The 19072-nt window shown below is 42.5% G+C and overlaps 1 pseudogene; it reads left to right on the top strand.

Moving 5' to 3' along the window:
• The first annotated feature begins 841 nt into the window (after positions 1-841).
• Positions 842-15428, top strand: LOC122229933 (annotated as a pseudogene).
• The last annotated feature ends 3644 nt before the right edge of the window (positions 15429-19072 follow it).

The following is a 19072-nucleotide window of genomic DNA, read 5'->3' as shown; positions in this document are numbered from 1 at the left end:
GGCTCTGAGCTGTCAGCACAGAGCCCGATGCGGGGCTCGAACTCACGAATTGTGAGATCATGACCTGAGCCGAAGTTGGTTGCTCAACCACTGAGCCACCCAGGTGCCCCTATAAATGTATTCTTTTTTTTTTTTAATTTTTTTTAACGTTTATTTATTTTTGAGACAGAGAGAGACAGAGCATGAACGGGGGAGGGGCAGAGAGAGAGGGAGACACAGAACGGAAGCAGTCTCCAGGCTCTGAGCCATCAGCCCAGAGCCCCATGCGGGGCTCGAACTCACGGACCACGAGATCGTGACCCGGGCTGAAGTCGGACGCTTAACCGACTGAGCCACCCAGGCGCCCCCCTATAAATGTATTCTTAATCTACACCACCTACTTCACCCATCCTCTCACCTACCTCCCCTCAGGTAACCACCAATTATAAAGAACTTACACAAGTCAACATAAAAACAAAAGAAAACAAAACAAAAAAAAACCCACCACTGAACAATCCAATTAAAAAATGGGCAAAAGACATGAACAAACATTTCTCCAAAGAAGACATCCAGACGGCCAACAGTCACATGAAAAGATGCTGAACATCACTCATTAGTCAAGGACAGTCAGGTTTTAAATGCCCAGATGCTGGTGGCATGGACAATGTGAACCCGCGTCAGTGTGGGATCCAGCGGTGGCGTGCCCCCTGAACTTCACTTCTGGTTAGGGGCTGTCTATGCTAAATGTTTCAAAATTTGCTAGTCGTTATGTTTGGACCTTATGGTCAAGCAGGAATGAAGTTCCAAAGGCACACGACCACAGAGAGAAACCGTGAATTCTGTCGCTTTATTTTTAAGATTAATGGCAGTTGCCCACTGTGCAGGAATCCACATCCGCAGGCACCCACCTGCCGTGTTTGACCCCTTCAGCTGTTTAGACGTGGCCGCTGCTCAGGGTGCTGCTTGCCTTTGCCGTAGCTTTCATTTTTGTGTGTGAAAACTAAAACAAAGATCAGGCAATCAAAGATAAACACCTGGAGTAGGATATTTATATAAATACAGCTATAACAGTAGCACACACACTGGAAAAAAATGGCAGTAGGTAGAATACATGTAAAATAAAGATTGCAGAGACCTTATTATCTCCTCCCATGGAAACTGAGATTACGAAAACCAAACAAGACAGATGCTGACAGCCTGAAGCAAGACCACCGATGATTCGAATATCTCATTTTTCTGATGCTCTCCAGTAAGTCACACATTATATCTTTCTTTAAAAAAAAAAAAAGTTTATTTCGAGAGAGAAAACGCGAGTGGGGGAGGGGCAGAGAGAGAGGGAGAGAGAATCCCAAGCAGGCTCCCCCCACATGTGGCGCTCGAACCCGCGAACGGTGAGATCATGACCTGAGCCAGGGTCGGACCCAGGTGCCCCAGTCACATGTTATATCTTTATAAGCAGAGGCTGTAAAAGACGTTCTGAGGTAGAAAAGGACAATGAATTTGACCTCTCCCTTTTGGTAAGTTCAATGAACATCTCCGCACTTTTTTCCTTGCTATTGAATGAAAAGATATTAGGCTAGATTTGGCCTGGTGACATCTGCTGTTTGGCCTTTGCCATGTTTCATAAGTAGAAATTTCTTGTGCATTTCACAGAAAACATTTTTCTCTGACCTTGCCTAGAAAATCAGATCCGCAAGTGTGGTAATAGTTGGCTGATACGAAGTAGTAGTGCCCCCTTGTGGCGGGGCTGATCTCTGCAGGCTGCCTCTGCCCTCAGCCCTCTCCATGGCTCATTCTGCCTGCTTTGATTCACTGAGTTCTCAAAAACGTGCTTTTGAGTTTAACACTGCCAGCTTACATGGTGTTGAAAGTCTTCTCTAGCCCTAATTTTCTCTCTTTAAACCCGAGTTTTTTTCTTCAATGAAACAAGGTCTGTAGTTCCAAGAATTTAAGTCTTGTTCAATGATGACTATCTTTGGTTATTATGTCTAGCCATTCTGAAGTCCACAAATAGGGACCTAATATGCTTACTGGTGCTCAGCTGGGTGGGGGGTGGGAAACTCATGCCTATATCTCGGCCCCCCCCCCCACCCTGCCCTTCCTCCTTGAGGTGTAGGAATGGGATGCTGGGGCACAAGACCAAACTGGAAACACCAGGTAAACATCACACCTTCAAAACTGAACTTTCCAGAGGCATGGATTGTGAATATGCATTTAAAAATACACTAAATTTCCTCTACAATTGAGCAGTGTTACAGGTATTTGTGCTTTAAGATTTATCTGGTAGATTATGCTGTGTTCAGGTTAGTATTTTTTTTTTAATATTTATTCATTTTTGAGAGAGAGAGAGAGAGAGAGAGAGGGGCAGAGAGAGAGGGAGACAGAGAATTCCAAGCAGAGTCCGTGCTGTCAGCAGAGAGCTGCCCTGGGGCTCGAACTCACTAACCGTGATATCATGAGCTGAAACCACGACTTTAACAGTTAACCCACTAAGCCAGCCAGGCGCCCCTTAAGTATCTGATTCTTGATTTTGGCTCAGGTCATTATCTCACCTTTTGTGAGTTCGAGCCCTGTGTCCGAGCCCTGCATTAGGCTCTGTGCTGGCAGTGTGGACCCTGCTTTGGATTCTCTCTCCCTCTCTCTCTGTCCCTCCCCCACCTGTGTGTGCATGCTTTATCTCTCCCTCAAAATAAATAAATGAACTTAAAAAAAAAAAAAAAAAAAGGGCGCCTGGTTGGCTCGGCTGGTTAAGTGTGTGACTTGATTTCAGCTCAGGTAATAATCCCAGTATCGTGGGATTGAGTCTTGCATGGGGCTTCATGCTGAGTGTGGAGCCTGCTTGAGATTCCTTCTCCCTTTCTCTATTTCCCTTTGCCCCTCTCCCCTGTTTGCGCACGCTCTCTCTAAAATTAAAACAAAATTAAATTAAATTAAATTAAATTAAATTAAATTAAATTAAATTGAAAAGAATCAGACACTTAACTGACTGAGCCACCCAGGTGCTCCTCAGGTTATTATTAATATAATTAATTTTATACTCTTAAGTGTATGCTAGTAACTTTTGGGCAAAAAAGTGTGTATTCTGGTGGAGTTGCCCTGAAATTCAGACTTCATCTTGGAATAGCTGTATATGGAAAACCGGTTTCAGTATGTTGTGAATGTATCCACATTTCTAGAGTGATTTATAATGTGTGTTTGGAGGGTAGGTTATTTGCATTGGAAGGGTAGCTCCATTGTTTCCTTGCTGTGTTATTTTAGAAAGGTTCTTAACCTCTCCAAACATCTGGAAAAATGGCAATAACAGTATCAGTCTCAAAAGGCTCTGGAGAGGACTTGTTACAATAACATACAGCTTAAGCATGAAGCCCGTACTCAGGAGGCATGCAGAAGATACTAGCGATATGGTTGAGTGGTCTTATTATAATACAATCCAAAGATATAATTTCCTTCTCTGGAATGTGACATCAGCTGTGGGCCTGCATGTGGCTTGTGGAAAATCTAATCGCAGAGAGAGAGAGAGATCAAGTACTACCAATTTGTGCCCATGGGGTATTGACATTGGTGCTAATGGCCCCCCCAAGCAGCCTGGAATGCTCAGTCTAACTAATGAAGTAGGTCATATCTCAAGTCCCTTGTTCCTTCCTCTCAAGCCCCTTTGGTCTGTGGCTTCTGTGATCACAATTGGAGAGGAGGTTAATTCCTCCTCTGAAGTCATGAGCCCTTCTCAGAGAGGATGTGACAGGGGGCTCGAACCCACGAGCCGCGAGATCATGATCTGAGGTGAAGTCAGATGCTTAACCGACTGAGCCACTAATATTGTTTTCGTGTAGGACAAGAGAGGGACATGGCCATGTCATCTACAGCCTTTCATCTTCCACTGCTGTTGTGTGAAGTAACTAAAAAAAAAATTATTTTGCTCTTAGGCTTTAACTTTCTTAAGCTCTGTCGTTTATTATATTTTATTTTATGTTAAAGTTTTGTTTTTTTTTTTTTTTTTTTTTAGTTTTAAGTAATCTCTATACCCACCATAGGGCTTGACCTCATAACCCAGAGACAAGAGTCACATGCTCTTCTGACTGAGCCAGCCAGGTGCCCCTGTTTGTTACAATATTTTATTTTATTTTATTTTATTTTATTTTATTTTATTTTATTTATTTATTATTTTTTTTTTATTAACGTTTATTTATTTTTGAGACAGAGAGAGACAGAGCATGAACTGGGGAGGGGCAGAGAGAGAGGGAGACACAGAATCGGAAGCAGGCTCCAGGCTCTGAGCCATCAGCCCAGAGCCCGACGCGGGGCTCGAACTCACAGACTGCGAGATTGTGACCTGAGCCGAAGTCGGACGCCCAACCGACCGAGCCACCCAGGCGCCCCGTTTGTTACAATATTTTAAAATTTCCCCAGTTCTCTGAATTTCAAGCATTTCCTCCCCATATTTTGCTGTTGGATTACAGGAGCAGGTATATATTTTATTTAAAAACACACACTCTCTGTGTTTGAATTGTTTTCTTTTTTAAAATATTTATGTTGAGAGAGAGCACCTGTGTGTAATTAGAGAGAGAGAGAGAGAGAGAGAGAGAGAGAGAGAGAGAGAGAATCTCAAGTAGGCTGCATGCTGTCAGCACAGAGCCTCACACAAGGGCTTGATCCTAAGAACCGTGAGATTGTGACCTGAGCCAAAATCAAGAGTCCACTGCTCAACCGACTGAGGCACCCAGGTGCCCCTCTATGTTTGAATTCTTATGATGCCTCTTAATAGCTTAGTTTTCTAATCTGTGAAATGGGAATAATAATGGTCTTTGCCTACCGGGTTTGTCAGGAAAGTGAATTAGTACTTGTAAAGACTTTGAATATTGCCTGAAACATAATAAGCTTTTATAATTTATAGTTATAATTTATAATATAACAGCTATATAATAAGCTGTTATAATTATTGTTACCAACATTTATAGTAAAATCATAGGGCCTTAGTTACAGGAACTATTTTTGAAGAGTAAAAAAACACCTTAATGTATAGTTTATATAACATCAAGTCCATCTGTTTAAAGTATTTAGCTTAGTGATTTTTAGGATGTTTACAGAGGTACTGTCTTTTCACTCTGTTTTTTCACCTCATCTCCTTTTGGAACATTTTCCTCGTCAAAAAGAAACCTTGTAACCATTGGCAGTTAATCTCCATCCTCCTACCTCCCTGCTTCTCTGCCCTGGGCAACCACTGTTTTCTGTCTCTATGGATGAAACATTTCACATAGAGATAGAAAGTATCTAGCTAGTCTGGATATTTCATATAAATGGGAGGTACTCTATGTAATCTTTTGTAACTGGCTTCTTTCACCTTTTTGTTGTTGTTGTTGTTGTTGTTGTTGTTGTTGTTGTTTTTAAATACACTCCACACCCAAGGTGGGGCTTGAACTCATGGTCCTGAGATCAAGAGTTGCATGCTCTACTGGTTGAGCCAGCCAGGCACCCCTCCCTCACCTACGTGTTTTCAAGTTTCCTCCAAGTTGTAGTATGCATCAGAATTTCCCTTTTATGAGCCAGTAATGTTCCCTTTTATGAGCCATAATGAAACCTTATGGATCCATGTTTCAGTTGGTACATATTTGGATTGTTTCTGGTTTTTGGACATTATGAATGATGCTACTATGGAAATTTGCGTACAAGTTTTGTGTGCACATGTATTTTCAGGGGTCTTGGCTAAATACATAGGAGTAAAATTGCTATGTTTAACTTTTTGAGGAAATGCCAACATGTTTTCCAAAGCGGTGGTGCCATTTTGCTTTCTAGCCAGCAATAGGTGAAGGTTCTGATCGCTCCACACACTTGCCAACATTTAACTATTTTTTTTCTTTTTGGTGAACTGGTATCTCATGTTTCTTTATTTGCACTTTCCTAATGACTAATGATGTTGAGCATCTCTTCTGTGCTTTTTGGCCATTCATATATCTGTTTTGGAGAAAAATGTATTCAAATCCTTTGCCCGTTTAAAAATTGGGTTGTCTTTTTATTATTGGGTTGTGTCCTTTATATATTCTGGATATAAGTCCTTTATCAGATATGTGATTTGTACATATTTTATCCCATTTTATAGGTTGTCTCATTACTTTCCTTTTTAACATTTATTTATTTTTTGAGAGACAGAGAGAACAGAGCATGAGCAGGGGAGGGACAGAGAGAGGAGACACAGAATCCGAAGTAGGCTCCAGGCTGTCAGCACAGAGCCTGATGTGGGGTTTGAAACCACAAATCGTGAGATCATGACCTGAACCAAGTTGGATGCTTAACTGACTGAACCACCCAGGTGCCCCTACTTTCTTGACAGTGTCTTTTGAAGTACCAAGTTTTTAAATTTTTAAATGTTGTAAATTTATATTAAAAATTTTTTATTTTACTAAAAAGTTTTTTAAATGTTTTATTAATTTTTGAGAGAGAGAGAGAGAGAGAGAGAGAGATACAGAGCGTGAGTGGCGGGGGGCGGGGAGGAGGTAGGGGGCAAAGAGAGAGAGAGAGAAGGAGACACAGAATCTGAAGCAGGCTCCAGGCTCTGAGCTGTCAGCACAGAGCCTGACACGGGGCTCTAACCAGTGGACCATGAGATCCTGACCTGAGCCAAAGTCGGATGCTTAACCGACTGAGCCACTCAGGTGCCCCGGAGACACAGGCTTTTATCTTTTTTATGTATAGTATGTAAGTCTAGAGCCAGCATTTTTGCTCTTTTCCCTCTATCCTGATTGACAGTCATGACATCATGTTGTTTAGATACTTAGTTCACCTGTTTGTGACAATGGTAATAACCAAGAACACTAAAAATGATGACTCTCTACAGAATCATCAGGCATTTATAATAGCACGAGCTATTGCCAGTGATTACCGGTCTTCGGTTTAAGATTCATCCTGCAGGGTTTTAAAACAGTGAAGAGCAGCGAGGCTGGGCCGACTTCAGAACAGGTGCTGTCTAGGATAGTCTGGTCTTGAGAATTCAGCTCATAGGACCTTTTAAGATGTGAGCCGGGTCATAAGCATGCAATTTGTGGAGGAAAGAATGCACAGGGCTAATCAACAAATACAAAATATTCTCTCCTAGTCCTAGTTACTCCAAAATGCAGAAGATGATCTAATTGGGTAACAAATGGACAGGGTTTTTTAAAGGTCACCGCAGTTGTGGTGAAGGCGGTCAGTTTGCTACCATGCTGTGTGCAGTGCTGGAAGTGACTCTGTATGGGAGTTATCGCCCGCGTTTTGCAGAGAAGCCGGAGGCTCAGACCGTTTAATGAACTCGTCCATGTCTCCCAGTTTGTGAGTAAGCAGGCTGAGATTCGAGTACAGATCCAGATGCTTTCCCGATCTCCAGAGACATGGTGAGCTGTTAGCCAGACGGGTTCAGATGTCATTTTGAAATTTCTGGTAAACCAGAGTTCGAAGTCTATGCCAGCCTGACACCCCCACGAAAATGCTGTGAATCAAGGTGGGGTTTGGTGTTTGGACCAGACCATCATGGGGGCTGTGGGGACATAGGCTGTTTATGTCTGAAACTCTGTTCTAGTGTTTGTTCATTTTTCAGGGACAGAGGATAAAGACTGCCAGGGAACTTAATTCTTGTTAAATTCCTATATGCCTGTTACTTTATGTATAGAAACTTATTTAATCCTCTTAATAATTGCTAGGGAATAGGTATGTTTCTCACCGTTTTGGAGATAAGACAACCAAACTCCAGAGACATGGTCTCTTATCCTAGTCCACACTTCCAGTTAAACAGCTACAAAACTAGGATTGAAGGGCAACTTTGCAGAATCAAAAGGCACGCATCTTTCCCTTATTACACATGGTCTCCTGGAAGTAAAAGAAAGCACGTAGTTCCTTGTCTCGTCAGCCCATTTACATTTTATGTTATGTTTTCTGTTCCCATCACGTCTCATGGACAATGTTTGTCTTCCCAGTGTTGTGTGTACCCATGGTGATTCCTTTAAATGTGTTTCTGGAGGCTTTCTCTTTATTATTGCCCTAGGTCTGGGCTGAGCCTAACAACCTTCCCATAAAATTCTCTTTCTTTTTAAGACAGCATTCTTTGAGGGATTTTAAAGCAATTAGAGTTGGAATTCTCGAGGAATTTTTTAAAAAAAATTAAACTCCTCCACATATAATTGGTACTCCCCCAGAGGTTTTACAAAATGTAAACCAGAGAACAAAGCAAAAGTCAGAACACCAAAAACCTCACCCTTAGTGCCTGCTTACAAGGAAGTCGATGAAATCGCACCTAAAACCAAACCTATCTTTCTAGATTGAAAGGAACTTAAAACTCAAACATGCAAGTACAAAAGTGCACATGTGTTATAATTGCATTTTCTTTTGTTGTATTTTTCTCTCTGTCTTTCTGCTTGTCTCCTTGCCTGTCTTCCTTTTTTTCCTTTCCTTTAGATACTCCCTGATAGTCTAGTGGTTAGGATTCAGTGCTCTCCTTCTTCCCTCCCTCCCTCCCTCTCTCCCTCCTTCCTTTCCTTCCTTCCTGTCTTCCTTCCTTCCTTCCTTCCTTCCTTCCTTCCTTCCTTCCTCCTTCTTTCTTTCTGTCCCATTTTCCTTTCACTGGAAAATACTGAATTCTCTTGAACAAATGGAGTCCTGGACTGCAACCATACTTTTCAAGCCTTTCCTAGCATTGCTCATTGTCCTTCTCTACTCGAGGTCTCTTTTTTCGGTTTGAATAATACAAAAACCCTCAAACCTTGCCAGTTCTTCGATGCAATAACCCTAGAAGCAAAATACGCTTGTGTCGTAGGTTAATATGTCCTAGGTTCCTAAAGCATGTGGGATCACTCTTGTTTTTTCTCAAGCCCTTGATGATAAACAAGGAAAATGCTCCCAATGGGCAGCCAAAGACCTCCCTCAAGTGGAGGCTTTCTGTCTTTGAGATGCTAAAGAGAGACCTTTTATATAACAAAGAGGCACTACCCTCTTCTCACCTATTTTTTTTCCAGGTCTGAGACCTGTCACTTACTGTTGTGGGTCTGGGTCCATTGGCTTCACTTCCCTCCTCTTGAACATGCTCTTATGGGGCAGGAGCTGGGCTTGTAAGATCTGCTGGATGTTCCTTTTTGCTTGAATGGCCTGCTGCCTTTTCCACATCTTTTAGAGGCCGCTGATCTTCTCTTTTAGAGGTCAGCTGATCTTCAAGAAACTCTGGGGAGTACCAGGAAGGAACTTTGAGTTTACTCCTGATCGGGCCAGTGACAGCCCTTTCAGCCAGGTGGCCTGCTTTTCCCTCACTGTATAAGGTGCTATCTCAGAAGGTTTCTCTTTCAGACTCTGCTCAGGGGGACGTGATCGGCCACAGCCACGCCTGAGACGTGCAAGGGTGGGTCAGCAGATGACTCAAATGCAGATACCGATGCTTTCCCATCTCCTCCATGGGTGCAGCGAGTGGTTAGCTCAGACAGGTCAGGTGTCATTTGGAGATTTCTGGTAAACCAGAGTTTGAAGTCTACCCCTGCCTGACACACCTATGAAAAAGCTACATTCTGTGTGACTCCTAAGATAATATTCCTTCTCACCTCGAGAGCTTCATCTTATCTTGATGCTGGTGTGAGGTCACTTACACTGACCCCTTGCTCATGATGACCTATGTCTTATTCCAATCTTTATGTCTTTCCTCCCTTCAGAAGATAGTGAGAATGTGCTACCTCAGAGATTGCACCCCAATTCTCCCTCCTCTCACTACCTCCTCTTTGTATGACTGTGCCTTTTTTTTTTTTTTAAAGTTTTTGTTTATTTTGAGAGAGAGAGAGAGAGAGAGAGACAGAGCACAAAGAGGGGAGAGGTAGAGAGAGTGGGAGACAGAATCCCATGCAGTCTGTATGCTGTCAGTGCAGAGCTTGACACAAGGCTCGATCCCACGAACTGTAAGAGCATGACCTGAGCCAAAGGCAGATGCTTAACCAATGGAGCCACCCAGGCTCCCCATGACTGTACATTGTTTACATTGAACATGCCCAACACAACAACTTTGATACTGATTGTTAAATGATATTATCAATGTTTTATCACCGCTGCCTCAGCTATGCTTTCTATAATCAGAATATACTTTTATTTTATTTATTTTTATTAAAAAAAATGTTTACTTATTTATTTTGAGAGAGAAAGAGTGCACGTGGGGGAGGGGCAGAGAGAGAGGGAGAGAGAATCCCAAGCAGGCTCTACACTGTCAGCACAGAGCCCGATGTGGGGCTCTATCTCACGACCGCGAGATCAGGACCTGAGCTGAAACCAAGAGTCAGACACTTAGCCAACTGAGCCACCCAGGTGCCCTCCAGAATATACTTTTAAAGAAATGTGTTTTGTGCTGTGTTCATTATGGTTCTTTCCTCATGGTGGGGATTCAATAAATATTTCCTGTTGATAAATTTGTCATACTAGAAAAGGTTATTTTACAGCACAGTAGTTGTAAAAAAAGTTGATCTTTTTTATTCTTCTTTCTTTTTAGCTGTTCCATCAAATCACTAATGCAAACACTAAAGTTGTTCCTTAATTAGAAGAATAAAAAAGAATGAGGGCACCTGGGTGGCTCAGTCATTAAGCATCTGACTGGCTCAGGTCACGATCTCGCAGTTTGTGAGTTCAAGTCCTACATCGGGTAAGCTTGAGCCCTGCTTGGGGTGAATGTGAGCCCTGCTTTGGGTAAAACACAAGCCCTGGGTGAGCCCCCTTCTCCCTCTCTCTTCCTGCCCCATGTGGGATATTCTGTCTCTCTCTCTCTCTGCCCCTTGCTCACTTGTACCCTCTGTCTCTCTCGGTCTCTCAAAAAAAAAAAAAAAAAAAAAAAAAAGACATTGGCTGAACTCAAATGCTAAACTACTTTCAAGTATTTAATAAATTTTAATCTATAACCATTGCAAAGCAAAATGTATGTGTGGAGGTGATTTACTCGTACAGGAAAAACTAAGACGAAGATTTACAAATGAGAAGGAAGGGTACAATTTACTTGAGTTCAAGGCTAGATAATAGAACAAGATTTCTAGGCATGTGATTATTAAGAATGCAAACAACTTTTATTCTCTATCCTCCCTTTTCTACTCTTTGAATCAAAATTTGTCCGAAGGTGTTGATGATCTCGATTAAATTAATGGCCTCTGTTTATCCGTGCCCTTTGCCCAATATCTTTGTAGTCCCTGCTCACTCTAATTTGGGCTGGCCTTGTCACTTGCTTTGGCCAGTACAGTGTGGCTGAAGTGATGATGTGACAATTCTGAGTCTAGACCTCAAGAAATGTTACATGTTTCTGCTCCCTCTCTGGCTTCTCTGTGGTCACCATGACAACAAGTCTGCATTTGGGGCATGCTCCATGTGAGGCCACATGGAGAAGAACTGAGTCATTTTAGCTATCATGGAGCCCTCAGCTCCCAGTTGACCGGCCATCTGACCACAGACCGAGCCCAGATAAAATCTGACGGGTCTAGATTAGTAGAACTACCTGCCACTGGTAGCCTCCTAAGAAATAATAAATAGATTTTTAAAACCCTGTGTTTTGAGGGGCCAACCTGGGTGGTTCAGTCGGTTGAGCATCTGACTCTTAATTTCGGCTCAGGTCACGGTCCTAGGGTGGCAGGATCGAGCCCTGTGTCGGGCTCTGCGTTGGCATGAAGTCTGCTTAAGATTCTCTCTCTCTCTCCCTCTGTCCCTCTCCCCTGCTTGCTCTCTCTCTAAAATAAAAATAAAAATTAAAATACAATAAAACATATGTTTTGAGACGGGTAAGTGGTAATAGCTAACAACTTCACATCTTATGTTGGTAATACTAATAGTGTAAGTCAGTAGTAAGTCCTCCCAGGGACTATTATATTTTAACTGTTGTCAGCTGTTTGAGCTAAACGAATGTTAAGTTTGAGAGTATCTTTGGTTTCAGTAAGTGAAGATGAGAAACTTAGGGCATGCAATGGAATCTTCCTGGGATCGTAGTCCCATGCACTTCAGAAGGCTATTATTAGACACAAGAAAACATAGTTTTAAGGTCAGGTGGGTGGCATCAGTTAGAGATCTCAAAGCTGTAGCCGGTAGACCTACAAACTGTTGCCATGACGTCCCCACACGCATGCTCCCCAACCTCCCCCACGGCATTCCCACTCCCCAGGCTAGCCTCCCCCTGCACAGCAGACCGCACTACCCATGACTCACTCTTCTCGGGTCTTTCACAGAAGCCCTTCTTCCATCCCCTATATCAGCTGCGCTCCAGGGTTTTGCACTGAAGGGCTAGCACCAGTCAAAGGTGACCCCCAGTCCTGCCTCCTGCCTCATGCGTGATGAACCCTCAGACGTGCTAAGGGTTTCGCATTTATGTACTCTGGTTTTCTTTTCTGCAAAATGGTGGTGGGGAAAGACCCTCAGCAAAGCTCTGCTCTGTCTCTCTCCTGCTCAACTTTACAGTTACAGAAAGAAGTTAGGGAAAAACAGAAGGTTTGGCTTTTCAGAAAGTGAGTCCAGCGTTCTTTTGATCATTGGTAAAGATAGTTACTGCTGATTTAGAAACCTTGAATATGGGCCAAAGCTTTAGCAAATATTAACTCTAATTTTACGGCCCTTATTATTAACAGCCAGATAAATGATAGTTCAGAGATTTTACATGATGTGAATGGATCCAAAGTCACACATGTGATTAGAGGCAAAGCCATAAATATAGCAAAGCCATAAATGTAGTAATAGTTGGAGTGTCTAATTTGTACTTTCGAAAAAAATTAAGAATCTGCCTCCCATTCCATAGTATGGATATGTAACATCGTCTTTCGAGTTAGGCAGTACCTCCTGAACCGCATGCATTCTCCTTCAGACACATGAAGGAACTCGAGCCCTACCAGAGTCATCTTATCAACCTGAAAGCCTATTGTAGACCCCTCATAAACTCAGCTTTTGGGAAAACAGCAGGAAGAGGCCACTCAGCGGGGAAGCCTGGTGGGAAAGTGGGGGCAAGCATTGTCATCGTAATGGTGCATTTTATAACAATAAGCTCCAAGCTGGGTGACTTAATCCCCCTTGTGCTCAGTTTCCTCATCTGTAAATGTGGGTGTGGAGTCAATCAGTGTTTTCCTGAACTGTGGTCTGTGGACAATTTCCCTAGCCCATGTGAAAGTTGTGAAATGCTATCTACAAGGTCCATCCATCCCTTAGAGACCTTTGTGAAGGTCTGTATTCAAGAAGTCTGTCATAGCGATCCTGGAAACCTCTTAAGAACCTAAAGGAAGAATGCCATTTTGGAAATGTACAGTCAGATGACTCTTACGATTTCCTTTGGCTATAAAGACATCTGAGCTAATAGATCTTTCGTTCTGTTGCAATTTACGGCTAATTCCATTTTCTTTCTCTCTTTCTTTCTTTCTTTCTCTTCCTTCCTTTCTTTCTTTCTTTCTTTTCTTTCTTTCTTTCTTTCTTTCTTTCTTTCTTTCTAGCAACAATGCTTTTATTTTAACAAAAAAGTATATAAAGAGGGTCACAGAATGGGGGGTGGTAAGATAGGGTGTAATGTGTGCGGTGTCTCTGGATTCCATCCCTCTCTTCCTGCCTCACACGCAAAAGTTACTGAATAATGTAAAAGTCACCATTCACAGTGCCAGAACACCATCCAAATAATTGTTTTCATCAGGGTCAAAAAATACAGTGATTATGAATGTGCTGTGACCAGTTATTGATTCCACTTTCTACCAAGGAAGGAAACGGGGAAAAAAATAATATTTTGGGGCACCTGGCTGGCTCAGTTGGTGGAATGTGTTCCTCTTGATTTCGGGGTTATAAGTTTGAGTCCCATGTTGGGTGTAGAGGTTATTTCAGAAGAAAATCTTTATTATTATTATTATTTCAATATTTGCTTTTTTAAAGTTTATTGATTTTGATAGAGAGCGAGAGAGAGAGTGCACACATGAGAGCAGGGGAGGGGCAGAGAGAGAGGGAGAAAGGGAGAATCCTAAGCAGGCTCCACAAGGTCAGTGCAGTGGGACTCAGAACTCTCAAACTGTGAGGTCATGACCTGAGCCGAGATCAAGAGTCAGACACTTATCCAACTGAGCTACCCAGGCGCCCCATTAAGATTTTCTTTTTAAGTAATCTCTACACCCAACACGGGGCTCAAATTCACAACCCTGAGATCAAGGGTCACATGTTTCACTGACTGAGTCAGCCAGGCACCCCTTAAAAATAAAATCTTTAAAAAAAAATCATATTTTCTTGGTTGTCTACTTTGTGTCAGGCAATGTGTTAGATATTCTATGTATTCCTTATTTATTTCTTGCAACACTATGTGGAGTATTATTATTCTCACCTTACTGATATTGATCTTAACTACATCATTTTTTTTCATAGCTACTGTAGTCTTACTGAGAGAGTAACAGTACATCAACAATGTAGAGTCAGTGGGCGCAATCCCCAATACTCTATCTCTACACATTCTCTAGGTGATATTATCCAGCCGTAGGGCTTTAATACTATTCTTATGATGTGGTGATGACTGATGACTATGAAATCTCATAATTTTCTCTTGACTGTTCCTGTATTAAATAAACATCTCAAATTTAGTGTGACCAAACCAGCATTTTTTTTTTTTTTTTAACATTTATTTATTTTTGAGACAGAGAGAGAGCATGAACGGGGGACGGTCAGAGAGAGAGGGAGACACAGAATCCGAAACAGGCTCCAGGCTCTGAGCTGTCAGCACAGAGCCCGACGCGGGGCTCGAACTCACGGACCGTGAGATCATGACCTGAGCCGAAGTCGGACGCTCAATCGACTGAGCCACCCAGGTGCCCCCAAACCAGCATTTTATATTCAGAGCTTTCCTCTAAAATTTTCTTGCCCAGTTAACCCTTAGTAATTGGCCTCCATGTCTGCCATGTCAAACAGCAATTTAGATGTTGATTTCTCTCATACGTTCATTCACCATGTGCACTGTATCAACCAGTCTGTTCTTGTAAGGCACATCTAGAATGTGACTGCTTCTCTCCATTTCCATGTTTGGTCAAGCTACATCATCTCTTATGAGGACAATTACCGCACTGTTCCATTTGTTTCTACTTGTGTTCTGTCTGCAATCAGGAGCCAAGATGATCTAAGACATAAATATAGGCACTGTCTTGGCCGGTTTGCTGAGGAAGACCACCAGCCTTGTGGGATTGGCTGCATGTGCGGGTCCACACGAGAGTCTAAGAGTATCGTACACAAAGATTCTTGATGTTCTTGAGCAAATTCCTAAAAATGCAACTTGCAGCAAGTATATAGAATGGATTACAAATGAGAAGTGGGGTATGGTTAAAGCGGAACCAGATGTTGAGAACTTAGAAGACCCACTTCAGGGTGGCCAACTAGAAGAGGTGATTCTTCAGGCTGAAAAAAAGTCTGGCAGGAAAAATGATACATCGGAAACCATGGGAGCCTTCAGTGGAAGAGCTCCTGCCAACCACTGGTAATGGCCAATATAATCCTCATTAAATGACTAGTGTGTTGATGGAAAGCTGATGTAATTAAGTGTTCTGTTACATAAAATAAAGAAATAAAAAATTTAGACCATGTTACTTTGCTCCTTAAGACCTTCTTATGATTTTCCATTTCACTAAAAAGAAAAAAAAAAAATTCTAAGTTGCAGTCTCTGGCCTTGCTCGTGTCTCCAACCTCATTTGGCCGATGCTTCCTTCCCTACGTTGGTTTCTTTCCCGATCTGCAACGTACCAGGCTTGTTCAACCCCAGATTGCTTCGCTTGCTCTGCCCTCTGCCTGGATGGCTCTTCTCATCCTCATTTGTTGTTGGTTCAAATGTTGTCTCCTCAGGGGTGCCTTCCCTGACCACCTTTTCAGAAATGATCCCATGTTGTGCAGAAACTGTGGAAGAAACATCATTCTGCTTTGTTTTTCAAAGGAGTTGTCCCTCTTTTATTTTATTAGTTTATTTGCTACCCTCCCACCTGTTTCTCTCAACTAGAAGGTAAGTCCATGAGAGCTTCCCTCTCTTTGTTGTGTTCAACCCCACGTCTCCCTGCTGGTGTGTTTCACAGTGCCTCATACGTATAGTGGCTCAGTAGATATTTGCAGGCTTAATAAAATAAATGTTATCTGTCTTGCTCATCTTCCCAGCCATTTCTGTTCAGCGCACACTTAAAAATAATCAAACACATGTAAGGCTACACACAGTGTCTTCAAGCAGATTTCAAACAAATGTACTTTTTGGAAAGAAATGTTTTATGTGTATTTATTTATTTATTTATTTATTTATTTATTTTTACATGTGTTTATTTTTGAGAGGCAGAGAAAGCACAAGTGGGGAGGGGCAGAGAGAGAGAGAAGGAGGCAGAATCCAAAGCAGGCTCCAGGCTCTGAGCTGTCAGCACAGAGCCCGAGGCGGGGTTCGAACTCACAAACCGTGAGATCATGACCTGAGCTGAAGTCGGGCGCTTAACCAGCTGAGCCACCCAGGTGCCCCAAATGTTAATTAATTAATTAATTAATTGAGAGAGAGAGAGAGAGAGAGAGGGAGAGAGAGAGGGAGTACATGTGCACATGTGAGAGGAGGAGGGCAGAGAGGGAGGGAGAGAATCCCAAGCAGGCTCTACACTGCCAACTTGGAAGCGGATATGGGGCTTCACCCCACAACATGAGATCACCACCCTGGATGGAAACCAAGAGTCACTCGTTCAACTGACTGAGCCATCCAGGCACCTGTATTCAGACAAATTTTTAGATGAGATTATTATCTGCATAGGATTTTTATTTATTTATTTATTTTTTCAATATATGAAATTTATTGTCAAATTGGTTTCCATACAACACCCAGTGCTCATACCAAAAGGTGCCCTCCTCAATACCCATCACCCACCCTCCCCTCCCTCCCACCCCCCATCTACCCTCAGTTTGTTCTCAGTGTTTAAGAGTCTCTTATGCTTTGGCTCTCTCCCACTCTAACCTCTTTTTTTTTTTTTCCTTCCCCTCCCCCATGGGTTTCTGTTAAGTTTCTCAGGATCCACATAAGAGTGAAAACATATGGTATCTGTCTTTCTCTGTATGACTTATTTCACTTAGCATAACATTCTCCAGTTCCATCCACATTGCTACAAAGGGCCATATTTCATTCTTTCTCATCGCCACGTAGTATTCCATTGTGTATATAAACCACAATTTCTTTATCCATTCATCAGCTGATGGACATTTAGGCTCTTTCCATAATTTGGCTATTGTTGAGAGTGCTGCTATAAACATTGGGGTACAAGTGTCCCTAGGCATCAGCACTCCCGTATCCCTTGGGTAAATTCCTAGCAGTGCTATTGCTGGGTCGTAAGGTAGACCTATTTTTAATTTTTTGAGGAACCTCCACACTGTTTTCCAGAGTGGCTGCACCAGTTTGCATTCCCACCAACAGTGCAAGAGGGTTCCCGTTTCTCCACATCCTCTCCAGCATCTATAGTCTCCTGATTTGTTCATTTGGCCACTCTGACTGGCGTGCATGGGATTTTTTAATGTGTAAAAACTCTGAGATATAAGAAAGGACAACACTGTGAAGAAGTCATCAGATACTGCTGCACTGAGGCAGTGGAGGTTTGGAAAGGATAAACTGGTGATTCTGGTGTATTTTTTAAGTCATGGTTTCCAGGAGAGGGCAGGGATCGAAACTACAAATGGTTAAACATGGCTTTTGGGAACTTGTCATGTAATTCTTTTTTTGTCCAATCACTCCTTGCTATGGAGGCCAGTGGATTAACTTCTTCCAAACATTGCACTCGGAAAGGAGGGATGCTAAGGGAAGGTGTGGGGTGGCACTGAAATAGCCCCCTCTAAGGTCCCTGCAGAAGGAGACTGTCTGTTATAACCAAAATAAATTCGAAGAAGTGCCACATTGATAATTAGTGGAATATTTATTTTGGCGTGGTATAGCCCTTTTCTAGAAGTTGGAGAGATGTGGAGGAGAGAGAAAAATGGGAAATACCCTGTATTCTCGAAGGGAAAGGTATACAGTAGATAGTTTCATCTTTGAAATTCTGGCGCCACCTAGTGGTGAATGAAGCCTGTTTTAGAGACCCGCCATTTTTCTTAAATGTTTGTCTCAAACTTTCAGGTATGTCTTAGAATCATACAGTGAGCTTGTGCAATTCCCACCCCCCCCCCCCCCCACCACCCATTGCTATAGATTTCAGAATCCTATAGTTCTTATGTGGGGCTTGGGCAACAGAGTCTGGAAAACGGGTTTCCCAGGTGATACTGTAGAATTTTTAGTTAGCTTTTTAAAAAAATAATCATACATCAAGTGGCTCTAGCGATGTTTCTGGTTGTCTTGCCATAAATTTGTCCCAGAAAGACCATCCTGGCCACAGATAGGTTTAATTGAGGTAATAGTGTCTGAAAGGAGAAGTTCCAGTAATTCATGGAGGTCCAGGCTTTGCAAAACCACCTCAGGGGCTCCAGGCATTTCCCAGGTGAACTTTTTAAAGGAGAATTAAAAAAAAATAATTAAGTAAGTAACTGGATTGATTATTATTATTATTATTATTATTATTATTATTATTATTTAGAGAGAGCACAGGTTGGGGAGAGGGGCAGAAGGAGAGGGAGAAAGAACCTCAAACAGGCTCCACACTCAGTGTGGAACCCGACAGGGGGCTCGATCCCACGTGGGGCTCAATCTCACAACCGTGAGCTTGTGACCTGGCTGAAATTAAGAGTCCAACACAACGGAGCCACTTGGGTGCCCCTCTCAGAAGACCTTTTATTTAAGGCTTCCTGAGGGATTCCCAAGGAAATGAATCTTCAAATATGACCTCAGACTCATAATAACAAGTACTCAGGGCATCTACAGAGCTCAGTTGGTTACGTCACCCGACTCTTGATTTTAGATCAGGTCATGATCCACAGTGCTTGAGATCAAGCCGACCGTTGGGCTCTGCCTGTCAGAGTGGACCCTGCTTGGGATTCTCTCCCCCACCCCCCCACCTCCGCCCCACTCCTGCTCATGCTCTCTCTCTCAAAAAATAAATAAACATTTAAAAAAATTTAAAAATCTGGCACATTGACTCACATGTGCTTGACTGTGCTCAGATTTCAGTTGTGAATGTACTGGACAGTTCCATTCAGGCTTCTACTC

Source organism: Panthera leo, chromosome A1, assembly GCF_018350215.1.
Source record: "Panthera leo isolate Ple1 chromosome A1, P.leo_Ple1_pat1.1, whole genome shotgun sequence".
In the NCBI taxonomy this organism is placed as follows: Eukaryota; Metazoa; Chordata; class Mammalia; order Carnivora; family Felidae; genus Panthera; species Panthera leo.
The sequence above is the reverse complement of the archived record's forward strand: the minus strand, read 5'-3'. Positions and strand labels throughout refer to the sequence as shown.